Source organism: Sus scrofa, chromosome 2 (genome assembly GCF_054392235.1).
Source record: "Sus scrofa isolate SSC_HxYL_T2T_F1_AM1 chromosome 2, Sscrofa_HxYL_maternal_Yorkshire_Landrace_v2.0, whole genome shotgun sequence".
Taxonomy (NCBI): domain Eukaryota; kingdom Metazoa; phylum Chordata; class Mammalia; order Artiodactyla; family Suidae; genus Sus; species Sus scrofa.
Genome location: NC_139384.1, coordinates 143,805,825 through 143,824,760, shown reverse-complemented (window position 1 = coordinate 143,824,760; position 18,936 = coordinate 143,805,825). Strand labels below are relative to the sequence as shown.

The 18,936-nt window shown below is 38.2% G+C and overlaps 1 long non-coding RNA gene across 2 annotated transcripts in view; it reads right to left on the bottom strand.

The window, feature by feature from the left end:
* Positions 1–18,936, bottom strand: part of LOC110259475 (uncharacterized) — a 531,787-nt gene that overhangs the window by 53,237 nt on the left and 459,614 nt on the right. Inside the window, exon 10 of one of the 2 annotated variants that reach the window (XR_014838778.1) lies at positions 15,757–17,860. The exons of the other annotated variant lie outside the window; for it this stretch is intronic. This is a non-coding gene — a long non-coding RNA (uncharacterized LOC110259475). Of the gene's footprint in view, positions 1–15,756; positions 17,861–18,936 lie in introns of those variants that run through there. 2 annotated transcript variants of the gene reach the window in all.

The following is an 18,936-nucleotide window of genomic DNA, read 5'->3' as shown; positions in this document are numbered from 1 at the left end:
AACTAAAAACAGAAATAAATACACAGCTTAAAAGGAAAATTTAACACACCTCACTCACAAAGTGATAAAACAAGACAAACGTGAGTAAAGACAAGATCTGTCTGAAAAAAAGGATTAACAAATTTGATTGGACATAAATGAAATGTTACACTTGATAATGACAGACTACACATTCCTTCCAAGTGCATTTGGAAAGCTTGCTAATACTGACAAAATGCTGGGCCATAGGAAAAAAAGTCACAACAATTTAAAATAATTGAAATATACCAGCATTTTTAGCAACATGGATGGACCTAGAAACTATCATGCTAAGTGAAGTCAGCCATACAATGAGACACCAACATCAAATGCTTTCACTGCCATGTGGAATCTGAAAAAAGGACAGACAGAACTTCTTTGCAGAACAGATACTGACTCACAGACACTGAAAAACTTATGGTCTCTGGGGGAGACAGTTTGGGGGGTGGGGGGATGTGCTTGGGCTGTGGGATGGAAATCCTGTGAAATCAGATTGTTATGATCATTCTACAACTACAGATGTGATAAATTCATTTGAGTAATAAAAAAAATGAAAAAAAAATAATTGAAATGGGAATTCCCGCTGTGGCGCAGTGGGTTAAGGATGTGACTGTGGCAGCATTGGTTGCTTCCGAGGCACAGGTTCAATCCCCGGCCTGCAGCAAGGAGTTAAATATTCTGGCATGGCTGCAGCTGCAGCGTAGTTTAGCAGCTTCAGCTTGGATTCCATCCCTGGCCCTGGAACTTCCATATGCCGTGGGTGTGGCCATTAAAAAAATAACTGAAATAACTCAGTATATTTCCTGACCGCTGTGGAATTAAGCTAAACTTAATAACAAAAACTAAAAAATTACCAACTACTTTTACAAACATACTTCAAAATACTTGTCAAACACACTTTAAAATTATTATTAAGTCCATAGGGAAATCATAATGAAAATTAGAACATTTTAAACTGAATAATGATGATAATACATCATGAGCCTTTCTGGGAGTGTAGCTAATATTATGCTTAGAAAAAATTTATGGTACCAAATATATACGGAAAAAAGCCTGAAAATCAATGATTTAAGTTTTTGACCTGAATAAATTTGAAAGGACATAAAATCTTACTCAAATAAATTAAAAGAAAGGAAATATAAGAGCAGAAATGAATTTTTATTAGAAAAAGAAAAAAATTTTATTAGAAAAAATGTATAACAAAAAAAATCAACAAAACAAGTAGTTTTTTTTGGAAAAGGCTGACAGAATTGATAAGTCACTAGCAATACATTTAAAAGAGAAAAAGAATACATACATATATTACCAAAATCAGAATGAATCATTTCCTCTATAATGAATCATTACAGATCCTGAAAACATTCAGAGGATCAAAAGAAGATATTTATTTTTTACTTTATCCACTGAATTAAAAAAATTCACATGAAAAAGATGAGTTGCTTAAAAAGTACAAGATATCAAACCTTACATATGAGATATAGACATCTAAATTCTCCTATATTTACTTTAAAAGTTGAATCTGCAATAAAAATAATCTTTCCATGAATGAGCCCCTACTGATGGAGGTTATTAATGATTTACCAGTAAAATCTTCTAAATATTTAAAAAGAATATGATTAATCATAAGGAAACTCTTCAGGAAACTGCTTCCTAAATCACTACACAAGTGAGGATATCTTGTTGAAAATCCTGTTAAGGGCATTATAGGAAAAGAAAACTAAAGGTTTTTATTTTGAGAACATAAATGCAAAAATGTTTTTAAAAGATGCCAAATTCAGCAGCACATTGGGAAAAAATAGTGTACCACAACTGAGCAAAGTTGTTTTAACATGAAAAAAAAAATCAGCTAATGCAATTTATCACCTTATCAAACAAAAATCTTCTGATCAATTAAACAGATAAAGAAAAAAGCATTTATAAAATTTAACACCTATTCATGACAAAGAGAATTTAAAAACTTAGCAAATTAAGAGTAAAATGGGAATTTTCTTTTTTCTTTCTTTCTTTCTTTCTTTCTTTTTTTTTTTTTTTGGTCTTTTTGCCATTTCTAGAGCTGCTTCTGCAGCATATGGAGGTTCTCAGGCTTGGGGTCTAATCAGAGCTGTAGCCACCAGCCTACACCAGAGCCACAGCAACGTGGGATCTGAGCTGTGTCTGCAACCTACACCACAGCTCATGGCAATGCCAGATCCTTAACCCACTGAGCAAGGTCAGGGATCGAAGCTGCAACCTCATGGTTCCTAGTCGGATTCGTTAACCACTGAGCCACGACAGCAACTCCTAAAATGGGAATTTTCTTAAACTAATAAAGAGTGATAACACAAAACCTACATGAAACAACAAGGGTGAAAAATCAAAAGCTTTCCCTCTGAAATTGGAAATGAGATAGAGATGCTTGATATCATCACTTTTATTAACATTGTGCTAGAGGTCCTGAAAAATGACATGAGTTAGAAAGAGTACAAATTAAAAGAGTTTAAAGGAAGGATTAAGTCTATCATAATCCACAAATTACATAGTTTCTAAGTACAAAATACAAAATATTTATAATCTGGAATTAACAGGTGAAATCAGCAAGTAGGCTAGGTAAAAGGTTAATATATTAAAACTTTTACATGATTAGAAACAATTAGAAAATAAAACTTTAAAAGATATGCACAAAAATCCTTTCATTGTAGGAAGAAATTTAACAAAAGATATACAAAGCCTTTGCACAAAATACTAAAATATCCCTGAGAGAAATCAGTGAAGAATTAAGTAAATAGAAGATTATGTATGACCACATAACAGAAATCTTAATAACATAAATATGTCAGTTCTCCCATGAACTGATCTACAGAATGAATGTGCTTTCAATCAAAACCCCAGGAGGTAATTTCACGTACACTGATAAGGTAATTCTAAGATTTAAATAAGAAATGCATAGAACAAAAGCATGTAGTACTTAAAATCCTCTACCTTGAGTATTATTTCACATGGCATTACATTTGCATAGTATTTTTTTTTTTTTTTTTGTCTTTTTGCCTTTTCTTGGGCCGCTCCGGCGGCATATGGAGTTCCCAGGATAGGGGTCAAATTGGAGCTGTAGCCGCCGGCCTGCACCAGAGCCACAGCAACGCAGGATATTAGCCGCGTCTGCAACCTACCCCACAGCTCACAGCAACGCCGGATCCTTAACCCACTGAGCAAGGCTAGGGATCAAACCCGCAACCTCATGGTTCCTAGTCGGATTCGTTAACCACTGCACCACAACAGGAACTCCTATTGCCACTTTTAATATTTACTTTTTATTTTGCTTTTTAGGGCCACACCTCAGGCACATGGAGTTCCCAGGCCAGGGGTTGAAATAGAGCTACAGCTGCTGGCCTAGGCCACAGCCACAGCCACGCCAGGTCCAAGCTGCATTTGTGACCTACACCACAGCTCACGGCAAAGCCAGATCCTTTACCCACTGAGTGAGGCCAGGGATTGAACCTGCATCCTCATGGTTACTAGTTGGGTTCGTTACCACTGAGCCACAACAGGAACTCCCAGAAAGTTTTTGGCTTTAATACCGCCACCAATCAAGTGATAGTGGCTGCCTGGAGCATGTATAGAAAAGGATTCTGGGAGTTCCCATCATGGCACAGCAGGAAAGAATCTTACTAGGAACCACGACGTTGTGGGTTCCATTCCTGGCCTCGCTCAGTGAGTTAAGGATTTGGTGTTGCTGTGAGCTGTGGTGTAAGTCATAGACGCTGCTTGGATCTGGCATTGCTGTGGCTGTGGTGTAGGCTGGCAGCTGTAGCTCTGATTGGACCCCTAGCCTGGGAACCTCCATACGCACAGGTATGGCCCTAAAAAGCAAAAAAAAAAAAAAAAAAAAAAAAAAAGAAAGAAAAGAAAGAAAGAAATAGCATCTGCTATGGTTGCGGGAGGTGGAATGGTAGCATGCCTGGCATGCTTCTGTCCATCCATCCTACCTCCATGGTACACAGCATTTCAGAGTATGAGAAATCTTCTTTTTCTTTTTCTTTTTTTTTTCTTTTTAGGGCCACACCTACTGCATATGGAGGTTCCCAGGCTAGGAATCAAATCGGAGATACAGCTGCTGGCCTCCACCACAGCAACATGGGATCTGAGCTGCATAGGTGACCTACACCACAGCTCACAGCAACATTAGATCCTTAACCCACTGAGTGAGGCTAGGAATCCTCACGGATACTAGTCAGATTCACTTCCGCTGCGCCCTGAAGGGACCACCCATGAGAAATCTTAATGTAAAAAGTGTTTTCATGCTTCCACAGGACAGAAAAGTTGGACTTTGAAGGTTCATTAGGAAAACATACCATCATGAGAAGATTGGGTTTCTATAACCTGCAGGTTTCTATAACCTCTATCTCACAAAAGAACCCTCCTTGTAATATTTTTTCAAAATTAAAAAATCATCTATGGATTTTCAGTGAATAAAAAATAAAGTAAGGAGATTCTAAAGAGTCCACAGCACTATTAAGTATAATAGTTATTATACAGGGTATACACATGCAAATTTCTTCACTGAGCAATATTATGATGCAGGTTTTACAGTGGAGTTGGTCTCGTGTGATAGAAAATGGATAGAATGGATATCACTGTAAAGTCTGAGTATCTCAAGTTTCTACTTTCCTTCTTTTCACCAGATAAATGGCTCAATCCTGTTTAGTCCAGGGCATTCACACCCTGAAAGTACTGGAACTTCAAGACCAAACTCTCAGGAAGTTGATGGTACACACTGCAGTCACAGAATCTGTGACACAGACCAAAACAGGTCCCCAAATGCAAACCTACAGAATCAGGCTGTGTTACCACCTCATCTGCATCTCCACTAGCAAGTTCCAGAAAATAAACTAAATTAAGTCAACATGCATCCTCGATCCTTCTTTCAGGGCTCTGATTTATAAATATCAAAACTGGTATGATTGCGGCTCCACTGTAAGATGAAGAACATAGCACATTTCTTTATATATTTTAGGAGTTTTTGTGGTAACACATGAGCACATTTTTAGTTACTTAGACATATCTATGAAATGTCCTTCTTTTCCTATTAGTTGGCAATTTGAGGCAGAATTCTTTTTTAAACATTCCTTAATATCATCGGTCCTTGCATACCAGCCTCTCCTGAACTTAAACAGAAAAAGAATGCTGCCAAAGCTAATGAGCCATGACCAGAGAGAGTAATTCTGTCACAGACATAGTCAATGAACATTTCAGCAGTTTAAGTGAAGCACCCACAAATCCTCTGGTTTGGCAGGGAGGGTAGAAATAAGTCTCTGTCTTTGCACTTATTTCCTTTTAATCATTCTATTCCTCGCTTGCACAATGAGGCCCGGTTTTCAAGTGAAGGACCGGATTTAGCACGGTGGCTCAGCAGACTCATGGGATCATTTTACCCGGCAAAATATCTATAATTCATGGGAACAATTTGACCTGATAAAATTCGTGGTGCCCTTATCCAGCTATAATTTCATCTGAACACATTCTATTTTAATATCAACTTAGGCTGTAACCTTCCTATTTCATTTGCTCATTGCTGTTTTAAATGCAGCACTGCCCAGTTTCTGGACCTCAGTGCAAGGCTTCTGATTTATGGATTATTAGCCAGGGCTTTCTTTTTCTTAGAGAAATAAATAATTTATAAAGCTAAAACACTTTGGAACTGAGTAAGTTAACGTTCCCGAGAACTATGAGGTATATAAACAAGTGCCTGATTATAGGCCAGGCATTATGGGAGATACAAAGGATTGATGTGTGTGTGATATGGTTCCTACCCTCGGAAGTTTTCTGTACACCTGTCAAATTGCATTATTAAATCCAACAATGACTCGATGGGCATTTACTATGAATAGGACAGTTTATAAGATGGCATAAGATGTTCTGTCCTTGCTCTCAGGATGATTAGAATCTTTTCTTCAAACAGTTTGAGAGTTCTAGTGAAGTAATAATACCCATAGAATATTACAACTGTTTGTGGTTCCAAATGAGTACAGTAATGCACATTCTTGTCTAAGCTCTCAACTGGAAAGTCTTCTACAGTAATGATCCGGTGATGCTCCTTTTTAATATTTCCACTGCCAAGCCTAATCCAGACAGATGTTCTTTGGGGGGATACACATACCTAAGGAGCCTGAATGACTGTTAAAAGAAATAGACATGGAAAAGTGCTTTTCCCTCCAATAAAGTGCAATAAGTGCTATAATAGAGATGTTATCAGATGCCAGAGAAGGACAAGAAAGGAATAATTTTTCTGGAAGAAGTTTAAGAAATGCCTATAGAGTAAATGAATACAAATGTTAAAGTAAAATTGCTTGAAATTTAGGAGGTTGAACTATCCGAATGATTTTAAAAAATTTTACACAATTTAAAAAAATACCTTTCTGTTTACAGCAATTACAAAATATTGGCTATATTCTTCATGTTGTACAATACATCAGTACATCCTTGAGCCTATCTTACACCCAACAGTTTGTATCTCCCACTCTCCCATCCCTATACTGCCTCTCCCACCTCTCCCCACTGGTAATCACTAGTTTGTTCTCCACATCTTTGAATATGCTTTTTTCCCCATTATATTCAATAGTTTGTTGTATTTTTTAGATTCCATATATAAATATCATACAATCTTTGTCTTTCTCTGTCTGACTTATTTCACTTAGCATAATGCCCTCCAAGTCCATCTATGTTGTTGCAAATGGCATTACTTCACTCTTTTTTATGGCTGAGTAGTATTCCACTTCATATATATATATATATATATATATATATATATATATTACATCTTGTTTATCTATGTATCTACTGATTGACACTTAGGTTACTTCCGTATCTTGGCGACTGTAAATAGTGCTTCTATGAACACTGAGGTGAATGTATCTTTTTCAATTAGTGTTGTTTTTTTTTTTTTTAATATATACATAGGATTGGAATTGCTGGGTCATATAGCAGTTTGATTTTTAGTTTTTGAGAAATTTCCATTTTGTTTTCCACAGTGGCTGCACCAATTTACATTCCCAGAAACAGTGTATAAGGGTTTGCTTTTCTCTGCATCCTTACCAACATTTGTTATTTGTGTTCTTTTTTGATGATAAAAATAATAACTTATTATTATACATTATGAAATAGTCTGGAACTCAAATACTTTCTTAATAGCTGTATTTTGTTTTTCTTCAACCACAAAAAATGATCATCTGTCCCCAAACTGCAGAAAGCATAAAATAGAATCAAAGACAAGATCTCTGGGACATTCTTTTTTTTCCTTTTTTTGGCTGTCCTGTGGCATATGGAGTTCCTGGGCCAGGGATCAGATCTCAGCCACAGCTGCACTAATGCCGAACCCTTAACTCACTGCACTGGGGTGGGGATCAAACCTGTGTCCCTGCACTCCCAAGACACTGTTGATCCCATTGTGCTACAGTGGGAACTCCATCTGGGACACTCTTTTGAATTGGAACTTAGAAGAATTTTGTGTTAGTGGAAGTGCTTTAAATAGAAACATTAAAAGAATTCTTCTTTTTCACTGTGCCTGCGGCATGTGGAAGTCTCCAGGACAGGAATCGAACCTAGGTCACAGTTGTAACCACAGCCACAGCAGTGATAATGCTGGGTCCTTAATCCAGTGAGCTACAAGGAAACTTCCCAGAGAATTTTTTTTTTTTTTTTGTCTTTTTGCTATTTCTTGGGCCGTTCCCGCGACATATGGAGGTTCCCAGGCTAGGGGTCGAATCAGAGCTGCAGCCACCAGCCTACGCCAGAGCAACAGCAACGCGGGATCCAAGCTGCGTCTGCAACCTACACCACAGCTCACGGCAACGCCAGATCCTTAACCCACTGAGCAAGGCCAGGGACCGAACTCACAACCTCATGGTTCCTAGTCGGATTTGTTAACCACTGCGCCACGATGGGAACTCCGAGAATTCTAATTAGGCATCAATGGAGCCAACAGAGGGTGCCCATAAGGGCAGTTTTTCAGTAAATAGGCACTATTTATTATGTGCCAGACATTCTAGTAGATACTGGTGAAAAACAGGGAGTAATACAGTGGTTCTGCCCCCAAGGAGCTCAGAATAAACTGACATATAAATGAGCTGGGAAAGAATAAACTTAAAATCTGGGCCATGTGTCGCTTTGTTGTCATGCAGTCATGCCGCTCTTTACTTTAAGCTAATGATCTGTAGCCTTTATTCAAAATACAAATTCTCAGGTCCCAGTCTACTTACTGGATCATAAGCTGGGGTGCAGCCCAAAATTCTGTGTTGTAACAAGTCTTCTAAAGGATACTAATAATGCATACTAAAGTTTGAGAACCACTTATCAAGGCCGACTCCTTGACAGACACCAATACTGCAGCCATAACTAATATCATGTCTTCCAAATGACTCATTAGTTTATGTAAATAAGAAAGTGGTGAAATGGCTACATACATTAAACAGAAGCTCCCCAATTTAACATTTTTGTATTCACTTAAACACCAGTATTTTTTCCCATTAATTTATGGTCCCAGTATAGTTTCTGTGGCAGGCTTTTTCTTTCCTCAAATTCTATAATATCAAAGTGCTTGACAATGGATTAAAACGTAACATTTAAAAAACAAACTTATATAAATATTAAACCATTTTATCTTTTTATCCGTGGCATACGCAAGTTCCCAGGCTAGAGGTCTAACTGGAACTACAGCTGCTGGCCTTTGCCACCACACCACTGCGGGATCCGAGTCACATCTGGGACCTACACAGTAACTCGTGGCAATGCTGAATCCTTAACCCACTGAGCAAGGCCAGGGATCAAACCCACATCCTCATGGATACTAGTCGGGTTCATTACCACTGCGCCACCATGGGATCTCCAAATAAAAAACCATTTTAAAATAGTTTAAAAACCTCGGCAATTTCTTGCATACTGTTTGCTCATAAAATTAATTTTAGTCAAAGCATTATGACAAACTCTGGCTTCCTGTACTGATTAATGTCAATAAGAAGAGGAAGGAGACATAAAGAGTACAGAGTTGACTAAATCTAAGACTATTTTCTCCCTCAAAGTAAGGAATATTTGGCGATGTTATTCTGTTTCACAATCAGTGGTGGCTGCAGCAACTCTGATTACTCAGACCACTTTAAAGAAGACAAATGGCCCTCCATTGCAACTAATCAGACTTCACTTTATTTTTCGAAGTCTTTTAGAGTGTTTCATGAAATAGGTGTGCCTATTGTCATTAGAGGTCAACCACACGTGTCTGTCCAGCATAAATACTCTCCTGAGAGGAGAGAGACAAAAGGCAAAATGGGGCCTGTGTGCCTTTTCTGGTCATGTTGGTGAAACTAACAAGGTAACTTCCTTTCTGATTTCCTTTGAAGAAGAGGGGGGAAAAAAAAAGAAAAAAAGCTAGAGATAAATTAAATAGGAGATCTCGTCAATTCCACCCAGCAGTTGAGAGGTGAGTACAGAAGGAAAGAATTTGAGATTAGAGATTTTTGCCTTTTCTTTGTAGTCTTCTTGCTTAACACCAAGCCATCAGCTATATAGGACTTCTGGCCAGGAAAGCATGAACACAGTAAGCAGCCTATATAATATTTCACTCTACAAATATATGTATTTGTAAATATATATATGTGTGTAAGCAAAGTTAAAACACATGGTTTATTACAGTATCTCCTACTCAGAAACTGTTTATGTTCTGTGTTATTTTGCTGTGTGTCCTGGCTTCCCATTTTGTACCATTTATCTTTTTATTAATCTCTCCATATCCAGTCCAAGAAATAATCATTTTGTAGGATACATCTATGGCACTGATTGAGCGAGAGAGCCAGAGAAAGCTCTCAAGAGACATACCCTTTGTAGCTTTTTAGTTCACGGATCAAACTGGCATGAAGTCTTGAATTAGGTTTTCAAAATATGAAGGCAACCTCTCTGACTCTTACAGTGCTAAGCTTTTCAGGCAAAAGAATGAAAGGACCAGTCACACTACAGGACCAGAAAGTTGAGTGATCAGGTGACTGAGAAGATCTGTAGCCTAAAACAATATCCAGGAAATCCACAATTCATCCAGTCAGATGGAGGCTGGACGGCTAACATGGGAGAACTCTAGGACCTTTGGTCCATAGTGAAAGAGAAGCAATCATTTTCCTCCTATGTATTAAACAGCTGGTTTATTTCCACCTACCCTGAACACTCAAGAACCTACAGATCAGAAGTGAATGAGTGAGACCTTGTGGAGTAAACCTTCCTGTTTAGCATCCCAGAGGCAATCACCACTGCGCTGTGCTCTCTTATGGGCAGAGGGAAAAGGGAGGGAGTGAAGTCATAGCCATAACCTCACAGTAGCAGCATTTCATCAGCAGTCGCAGGCCCTCTCTGCTCAAACTTCATGCAGCAGTATGCTCTCGAAAACTGATAAAAACATGATGTCCTTGTTTTATAGAGAAGTCACAATCCTGCTTAGCAAATTTAACAAAGGTCAAAGTCACTGACTTATGACTAGCGGTATAGATAGGTAATGTGTATTAGATGTGTTTACTTATAAAACTTTGGCCTTTCTATTTAGAAATGGTTTTTTTTTTTGAAGTTCATTTTTCTTTCACTATAATCACGAGTTCACCCAATTTAAATTTTCTTTGGCTTTGATTTTGGCTATAGCTAACCACAGTGTAGGGTAAAACACTTATTCAAATAAGCATTTGAATAGCATTTACTGAATATCTAATTAGTAATATGCATGGCAGATATGAATACAGGGGCTCTCTGATGGAGGGGTACTGAGTTTATTTTCTCTAGCCCAAATGATCAACACACATTATCTCCCTTCAGCTAAACATATAACCATTTTGATTTAATTGTCCTGGATTTTTAGGTTTAAGAATGTTTGAAATTTGTTTCATAAACAAATTTTACAGTCATGTCACCTTACAATATCTTACCAATTCATCAGTACTTTATGTCCCATTACAGAGAAAAATCTAATGATTTATTCCTAACCTGTTTCTTGGAACTATGTTATTTCCAACAATGCCACATAGCAATAGTTATAACCACAGAGACAAGAGTTAAAGAAATGTACATGTTTAAAAATAATCTATCTAAAACATACAAAGGGATACTAAAACTCACTAAGAAAACAAACCTGATTAAAAAAGACCTTAACAGAAACATCCCCAAAGATGTTATACAGGCGGAAAATAGACATCATATGTTATCGGAGAAATACAAATTAAAACAACAATGAGATACCACAATACACCTATTAAAAAGGTTAAAGTCCAGAACATGGAAACATCAAATCCAGGCAAGGATGTGAAACAAAAGAAACTCAGTCGTTGTTGGTAAGGATGCAAAATAATAAAGATGTTTTGGAAAAGAGTTTGGCAGTTTCTCACAAAGCAAAACATACTTGTGCCATACAATTCACCAACCATGTTTCTTGGCATTTATCCAAAGGAGTTGAAGATTGACGCCTATACAAAAACCTGCACGTGGATGTTTTAGAAGCTCTACTCATAATTACCAAAACTTGGAAGGCAATCCAGATGTTCTTCAGTAGGTGAATGGATAAAAAACTGTGGTACATCCAGATAATAGAATACTATTCAGCACTAAAAGGAAATGAGCTATGCCATGGAAAGACATGGGGGAACCTTGAACGCATATTACTAAATGAAAGAAGCTGATTTGAAAAGGCTATCAACTGTGTGATTCCAACTTCAGTTGACCCTTGAACAAAGCAGGGGTTAGGGGTGCAGTATGAAATCTGTGTATAATTTTACAGTTGGACACCCCTACCCATAGTTTTCCAACCAGAGATTTAATCAATTTAGGATTGCGTAGTACTATAGTATGCATTTATTGAAAATAATCCAGGTATAAGTGGACTTGTGCAGTTCAAACCCATGTTGTTCAAAGGCCAAACCCATGTTGTTCAAAGGTCATTCAGAAAAAGGTAAAACTGTGGTTGCCAGGGGTCAGTGGGAGAGAAGAATTAAGAGGTGGAATACAGAGAATTTTCAAGGCACTGAAAATACTTTGTATGATAATATTGTGATGGATTTATGTATTTATTATTCAAACCCATAGAAGGTACAATATCAAAAGTGAACTCTAATGTAAACACTGGACTCTGGGTGATGATGATGTGTCAATGTAGGCTCATCAGCTGTAACAAATGCACCACTCTGGTGGGAGATGTTAATCATGGGGAAGGCTGTGCTTGTGTGAGGAGGGGTACGTGAGATATCTCTGCACTTTTTGCTCAGTTTTGCCATGACCCTAAGGCTGCTCTAAAGAATAAAGTCAACTAAAAAAACCCTAACTCATTCACCATGACAAGTGAGTAGCTTTCAAATGTGAAAAAAAAAAAATGCTGTTCCTGAAAATTAGGACAGGTTGAATCAAACTCTCCTACAAATACGTCAACTGAAATATTCTGCAGATTAGTGAATTATCCCATAAAGTCTCTGGAAAGAAAAAACTGTCAAAAGCCAAGGAAGAGGACATCTTGTTCTATTCCTATTCTGGACAATACTAGTTCTCCAGGGTAGTAAGGAAAAGACTCTGCCATAAACCACAAAGCTGCCCACTAGCTCTGGGCAGTCTTACCTGGGGCTCTAGAATGGGTAGCTTCAACCATTCTCCAGTTCAATGCACTGAGTGGAAGAATGCACTGAGTGGAACGGAGCAAACAATGCAGAAAGGCAGCAACATGATGTATTATTACATAGGCTTCAGCCAAACAAAACCAATGGGCCAAACCAATGCTACAGCCCCCAAAAGTGTCTCTTGATTAGCTTAGGGTTAAATTCACCTTTTAAAAATTTTCTTTTTAGGGCTGCACCTGCAACATATGGAGGTTCCCAGGCTAGAGGTCTAATCGCAGCTGTAGCTGCTGGCCTACACCTTAGCCACAGCAATGTGGGATCCAAGTCACATCTGCAACCCACACCAGAGCTCACAGCAATACTGGATCCTTAACCCACTGAGCAAGGCTAGGGATCAAATCCGCAACCTCATGATTACTAGTGGGTTAGTTAACCACTGAGCCATGACGGGAACGCCACCCTTTTTTTTTTTTTATTTTTTTTTTATTTTTAATGCAACTCAAATTCTTTCCCTCATGGGAAACTCAAATTCTTTTCCCTCGCTTGTTTCTCATACAAGGAAGGCCTCTCAAACTCTCCATATACTTTTTAGTAAGAGGGCAGGTCAAATGTTAAGTGTTTTATCATGGTTAAATACATACAGAAATAAATAAGGTGGGAGGAAACTTTTGGAGGTGATGGATATGTTTATGGCATTAATTGTGGTGACTTTTTTTATAAGTGTACATTTATCTCCAAACTCATCAACTTTTAAATACTCAATATATACAGCTTTCTGTATGTCAATCATAAAGAAATTTTTTTTAAAACCTCAAAACAAAAGAAAAACTCCTCCCCAAATCTTTTCAGAAGGAATTGACGGAACCACATTTAATTCTGCTTTTCATTACCATTTACCCTGTTTGCAAGCAGTTTCTCATTTTAATCTCATTACCATAATATATATTCCACCAGAGTGGTACATTTGAAGATTCAGACTATATGGAGAGGGCTGAATTCTACTTGACTCAACTCTATCATTTTATATGACCACAATTTCATGACTGCAATAAAGCAAAGCATTCCACTATCCTGACTCTATATATTCATACATCTCTCTCCCTCACTTCCTAATACTGTTCCTTCCTTTGTCATAACAGATCCTCCCTTTGAAAATCCCCTTTGATCAGTACAATTCACTCAACTATTTTGTGGCAGCTTTTGGACGTGTAATTTACAGGTAATAGTGTACAATTTTAACTGTACTGCAGTGAGTTTTGAAAAATGTATGCAATGGTAAATGCCATTACAATCAAGATATGGAATATTTCTATCAACCCCAGAAGTTCCTTCATGCCCTTTTGCGGTCAATCCACTCCCCTCACCCAAAGCAGCAGCAAACACTGATCTTTCATTCACCATACTTATGCCTTTTGTAAAAGCTCATATAAATGGAAGCAGAATGTGTAATCTTTAGGTATGGTTTCTTTCCGTTAGCACAATACTTTCAAGATTTGTCCATGTTGTATTCATCAGTCTTTTTTTTTTTTTTTGTCTTTTTTTTTTTTTTGCTCTTTCTTTGGGCGGCTTCCGCAGCATATGGAGGTTCCCAGGCTAGGGGTCTAATCGGAGCTGTAGCCTCTGGCCTACACCAGAGCCACAGCAACGCAGCATCCGAGCCGCATCTGCAACCTACACCACAGCTCACGGCAATACCAGATCCTTAACCCACTGAGCAAGGGCAGGGACCGAACTCACAACCTCATGGTTCCTAGTCAGATTCGTTAACCACTACGCCACGACGGGAACTCCTTCATCAGTCTTTTTGTTGCTGAGTAATAACATATTGTATGAAAACAAAATACATTCACCCACTCACCGGCTGATGGCATTTGGAGTCTCTCCAGTTTGGGGCTATTAGGAAAAAAGCTTCTATCAACATTTGAGTACAAGTCTTTATGGAGAAATATTTTTTCTTAGGTAAACAACAAAGGGTAGAATTTCTGGGTCAGATGGTAACTATATATTTAACATTTTAATAAACTGTCCAACTTCTCCAAGCGGCTGTATCATTTTGCACTTCCACTAGCAATATACGAGCGTTTTAATTATCCCATATTCTTGACAACACTTGGTCTTTTCAGTCTTTTTAATGTTATCCATTCAAGTGGGTGTGCAGTGGCATCTCGCTAGGAGTTGGTCTATCATCTTGGTAATTGCTTTTATTTGTCCTATTTTTTCTTTTTTCCCTTTCCCCTTCGTTTCTTTCCTCTTTTGAATTTGTTGATTTATTGACTCTTTGTGACATATCTTCACAAACCTCAAATGACTCCTGATTCAGGCTGATGGCTTATGACTCTAGAGATTTCATTTAGTCAATGGGAACTCAGTTTATTTCATGAGCCACTGTTCCAAAATGGAACTGAGACCTTGACCACATATGGTCAACTTAAACAAGAGGGGCTGGAGTTTCATTGAGGAAAGGGTAAGGATGAGTAGAGTGAGGGTGAGGAGAGCACCAATGTGAAAACACAGCTCTTAAAAATTCAGCTGTCTGTTTTCAAAGCTATAACATAGCTTGAAGCTTTCTTCCTTTCAGAAAACCATTTAGGCAGGAAAAGGAAAAACAATTTAATGTTATCTTCAAATATATTCTCTGTTGATGTGATGTATTTTATTAAGGGTGGGTGAAAAGGAAATAATCTTTCTAAAAATAAAATAGCTAGATACAAAAAATAGTGTCTTGATTTTTGGCAAACTATAGTGCAAGTCTAGGGATGAAATTTATAGGATAATTGAATGTGAAGAACTATTCCCTATGATTTGTACCTGGAGGCACAACAGCAGAAACACAGAATTTCCATATGAAAAAGGGTGGTGGTTGGAGATGTGGTCCTTTCTTCTGCCGAGGTGGATCGATTTATGGTCAGTGAAACATCAATTAAGGGTTTGAGAGTGAGACTGGTGAGGCACAGAAATGGAAGAACAAACAAAAAAAGGAAACAGTGAGTCTACAGAAGGAGAAGAGCAGGGAATTTTTACTCTCCACAAAGCAGGAGCTGGCTTTCCAGAACTGATCATAACACATCTTTAGCTACCTTTCTAAATAGCTCAATTGCAGGCATCTTTACGACTAAAATCCATTATTTAGAAAACAACATGGGGAAGTTAAATGGCCATATTTATTTTCTTACAGGGTGGGAAATCATGTTATTTTATCTGGCTGTTATAGGGAACAGATCAAAGAAATTAAGTCACAGGGACTGGAAAATTTCCTGGCAAGAAAAGGACTCAGCATGAGTGAGGAATACACTCAGTTGAGTTTTCCTGATTCATTTCTTCCCTCCCTCTTTTTCTCTTTCCCTCCCTCCCTCTCTTTTTTCTTTCACACTGGACTGGTCCTCAGTAATATACAATTGAAAGCAAATACAGAATCATTTAAATTCAATCAAAATATGTCTCATACATGTTGAAATCAGATAATCTCTGTAAAAGAGTCAATCATTTCTTCTGCATTTGCTTCTTGTCAGATTCCTCTGGAGATATGTAAATTATTGATCCCATCTGGTTTATTGCTGCTTGAGTGCTTATTTTCTGAAAGCAGGTGTAAATAAAGCTAAGTTACTTTCCAGAAAAGCTGCACAGTAAGATTATAAACCTGACGTGTAACTCTCCCCTTCCAGATGCCACCCAGAGAGAGATTTCTATCTCACCCATTTCTAAATTACAGAAGGAAATATACTACAGAACCTTCCAAGGTCTGCTAAAACGACAGGCTGAGGGGAAAATGACCAAGCTACAGGTGCAATCAACTATTCTAAAATAGCCCTTCTGAACGGTAAAGTTGAGTGTGCTATAATTTGTTCTGGATTTCTCTCTCTCTTTTTTCTTTTATGGGGTGGGGGAAGATGGAGGTAAGTATGGTAACACTGCTTCCATATAAAGCACACACCACACTTTTTCCTTAGTGTACGGTATGACTGATTGGGTTTTTCCTCTTACACCACTCTTCTCATTTGTTTCTTCTACCCACGGCTCTCGCTTCCATTGTCTTCAGACATGAAGCCTATCTGCCCGAATGCACCATCTCCAGACCAAATGAAACATGATGAGGAGGAAAAAGCTTCTGAAAATCCCTCTTCAGTGTACATTTCTGAAGTGGCTCACAAAAGAGTTATGGGCAAGACTCAAATCCTAGACACTTCCCAAAGCAACTTTCTGCTCTAAGACAATGTGCCACTTATGAATTAATGGCTTATTGTTTATTGAATCAATGCATTATCATTTATCACCTATTAGAAGTTGAAAACAACATTACAAGGTGGAACTAATCATCTCTGTCAGTACATTTAAGCCACATGCATAGTTTCTGCACTGCCACGCCACACGAAACACCAGGTTTGTGCTGAGCAACGGTCCAGGCGTATGAGCTCTCAGTATGGCTATCATGAGCACAAACTAGATATTGTAAAATGTCAGAAAGTATCAGATGTGCCATGATCATCTAGAGGAAAAAAGTATATCTTTATACTTGTACTAAAGCCTCTAAGATTTCCCAGTTAGTGATTAGTAGCAATTTCCCATGACTTTATTAAGAGATACTGAGTTCCTCTTCTCAGGCAGTCTTTACATATTCTGTCCACAAACCATCTTGGCATCTCCTTGGACAATGGAAGCATCCTGATTAACTGACCTCTTAGGGAAAAAAACCCCAACATAGTGAAGGTAAGAAACCGCAAATGTGTGTTTATACTCATTTTGGGGTAGCCAAAAAACCTGGGATTTAGAACCAGATGTATAGGGGTTCCACCGCCAGTCTCTGCCAGTTAACTCCCAGTGTGGTCCTGGGAAAGTCTATTACTCCAATGAGTCTCAGTTTCCTCGTCTGAAAACTGAGATTGTTGTATGGGACCGCTTTGAGGATTAAATAAGACGGTCGGTGCAGGCGTTGCACATGTATCACACATCCTCGAGTAATGGCTGCTCTCTCCTTCCATTCCGTTTATATTTCCAACTTCCAGGTAAAAAGGATACTCGGTCTTTGAGGATATGTGCAATCTTTCCTCTCGCCTCTGAAAGCATTTGGCAGACAGGAGGTGCTCCATAAGTGGGAGCTCCCTGTCAAATCTTCATGTGCCTCACCAGGTTGCAAGCATCCACGGAAGCACAACCCTCACACATGACCTGGACTTCCTCCACATGGAAGCTGTGAAGCAGTCCGACTCTGACTTCCTTACTCTTCCTCACTCCAGAAGCAGTGAGTCAGGCTGAAATAACAAGGGAGTGCAAAAATGTCTGCACATGTGGTTTAAACCACATCTATTTCTGGCATAGGTGAATATCAAAGTTCTAATGCAGATATACGTGTTAGAGAGAAGGAAATTTCAGAACTTGTGTCCTCTTATTTTTTGGTTCTTATTCTGACCCAAACTAGTGAGTTGCTATTATAATTGTGGGTAAAGGTAGGGCTCACCCAAAATGATGGTTTTTTTTTCATTTTTCATTTTTCAAGGCTAAATTTGAATGAGTGTATATATTACACATTTAGCAATAACAAAGCTAAGATTAGAAGAAAGGGATATAATTTTGCCTCTCTTATTGAGAAAATTTACATGTGGTATAACCCTATAAAGTTAACTATCGCCAGTCTCACATACTTTGCTTTATTTGGGTTATTCATCAAAGGATATGTGAATAAGAGTCTATTTTAAGACACACTGTTTGAAATAACATTTTTTAAAGGGATAATAATCTTGAAGCCAATGTATTTTTCATTCATTATAAATCCACTTCTCTATGACTCCCCACCCATTAAATGAGTAATAGTCATTACTTCAGGGAGTTGTTGGATATTTCCTAGAACAAATAAGTCATTATTCAACTTTCAGCTTCAAAATTAAATTATTCCTGAGTTCACAGCTAGATGACAGGCTTGAGAACCAAGCTTTGCTGGGTGAAATATGCTTCCTAAATTCCAAAATCTTCTTTTTACATTGCAAAAGCAAAATAAAGGGGTCAGAGCCTTTTTATTTCCCCCTCTCAGCCTCAGTGCATAGAGAAGAAAGGATTTCAGGCAAGTATTTGATATACAGGAAGAAGAAACATTTCTGGTTGTACAGAGGACTCAGAGAGCTCTGGAGGAGATGAAATTAGTGTAACTTTGTCCAGGTCCCTAAGATAGAGCCAGATGGCTCCTAGACCAAAGATGGAGGGAGAGGGACGAGACAGCAGGAAATTAAAAGTGGTGAGAGCATACAAGGCTTTTCCATTTTAGGCTATGGCCAGAAAATGCCGCAAAGTAGTCCTGCAGCCACTGGCTTGGCCACAGTGGAATAGACACAAT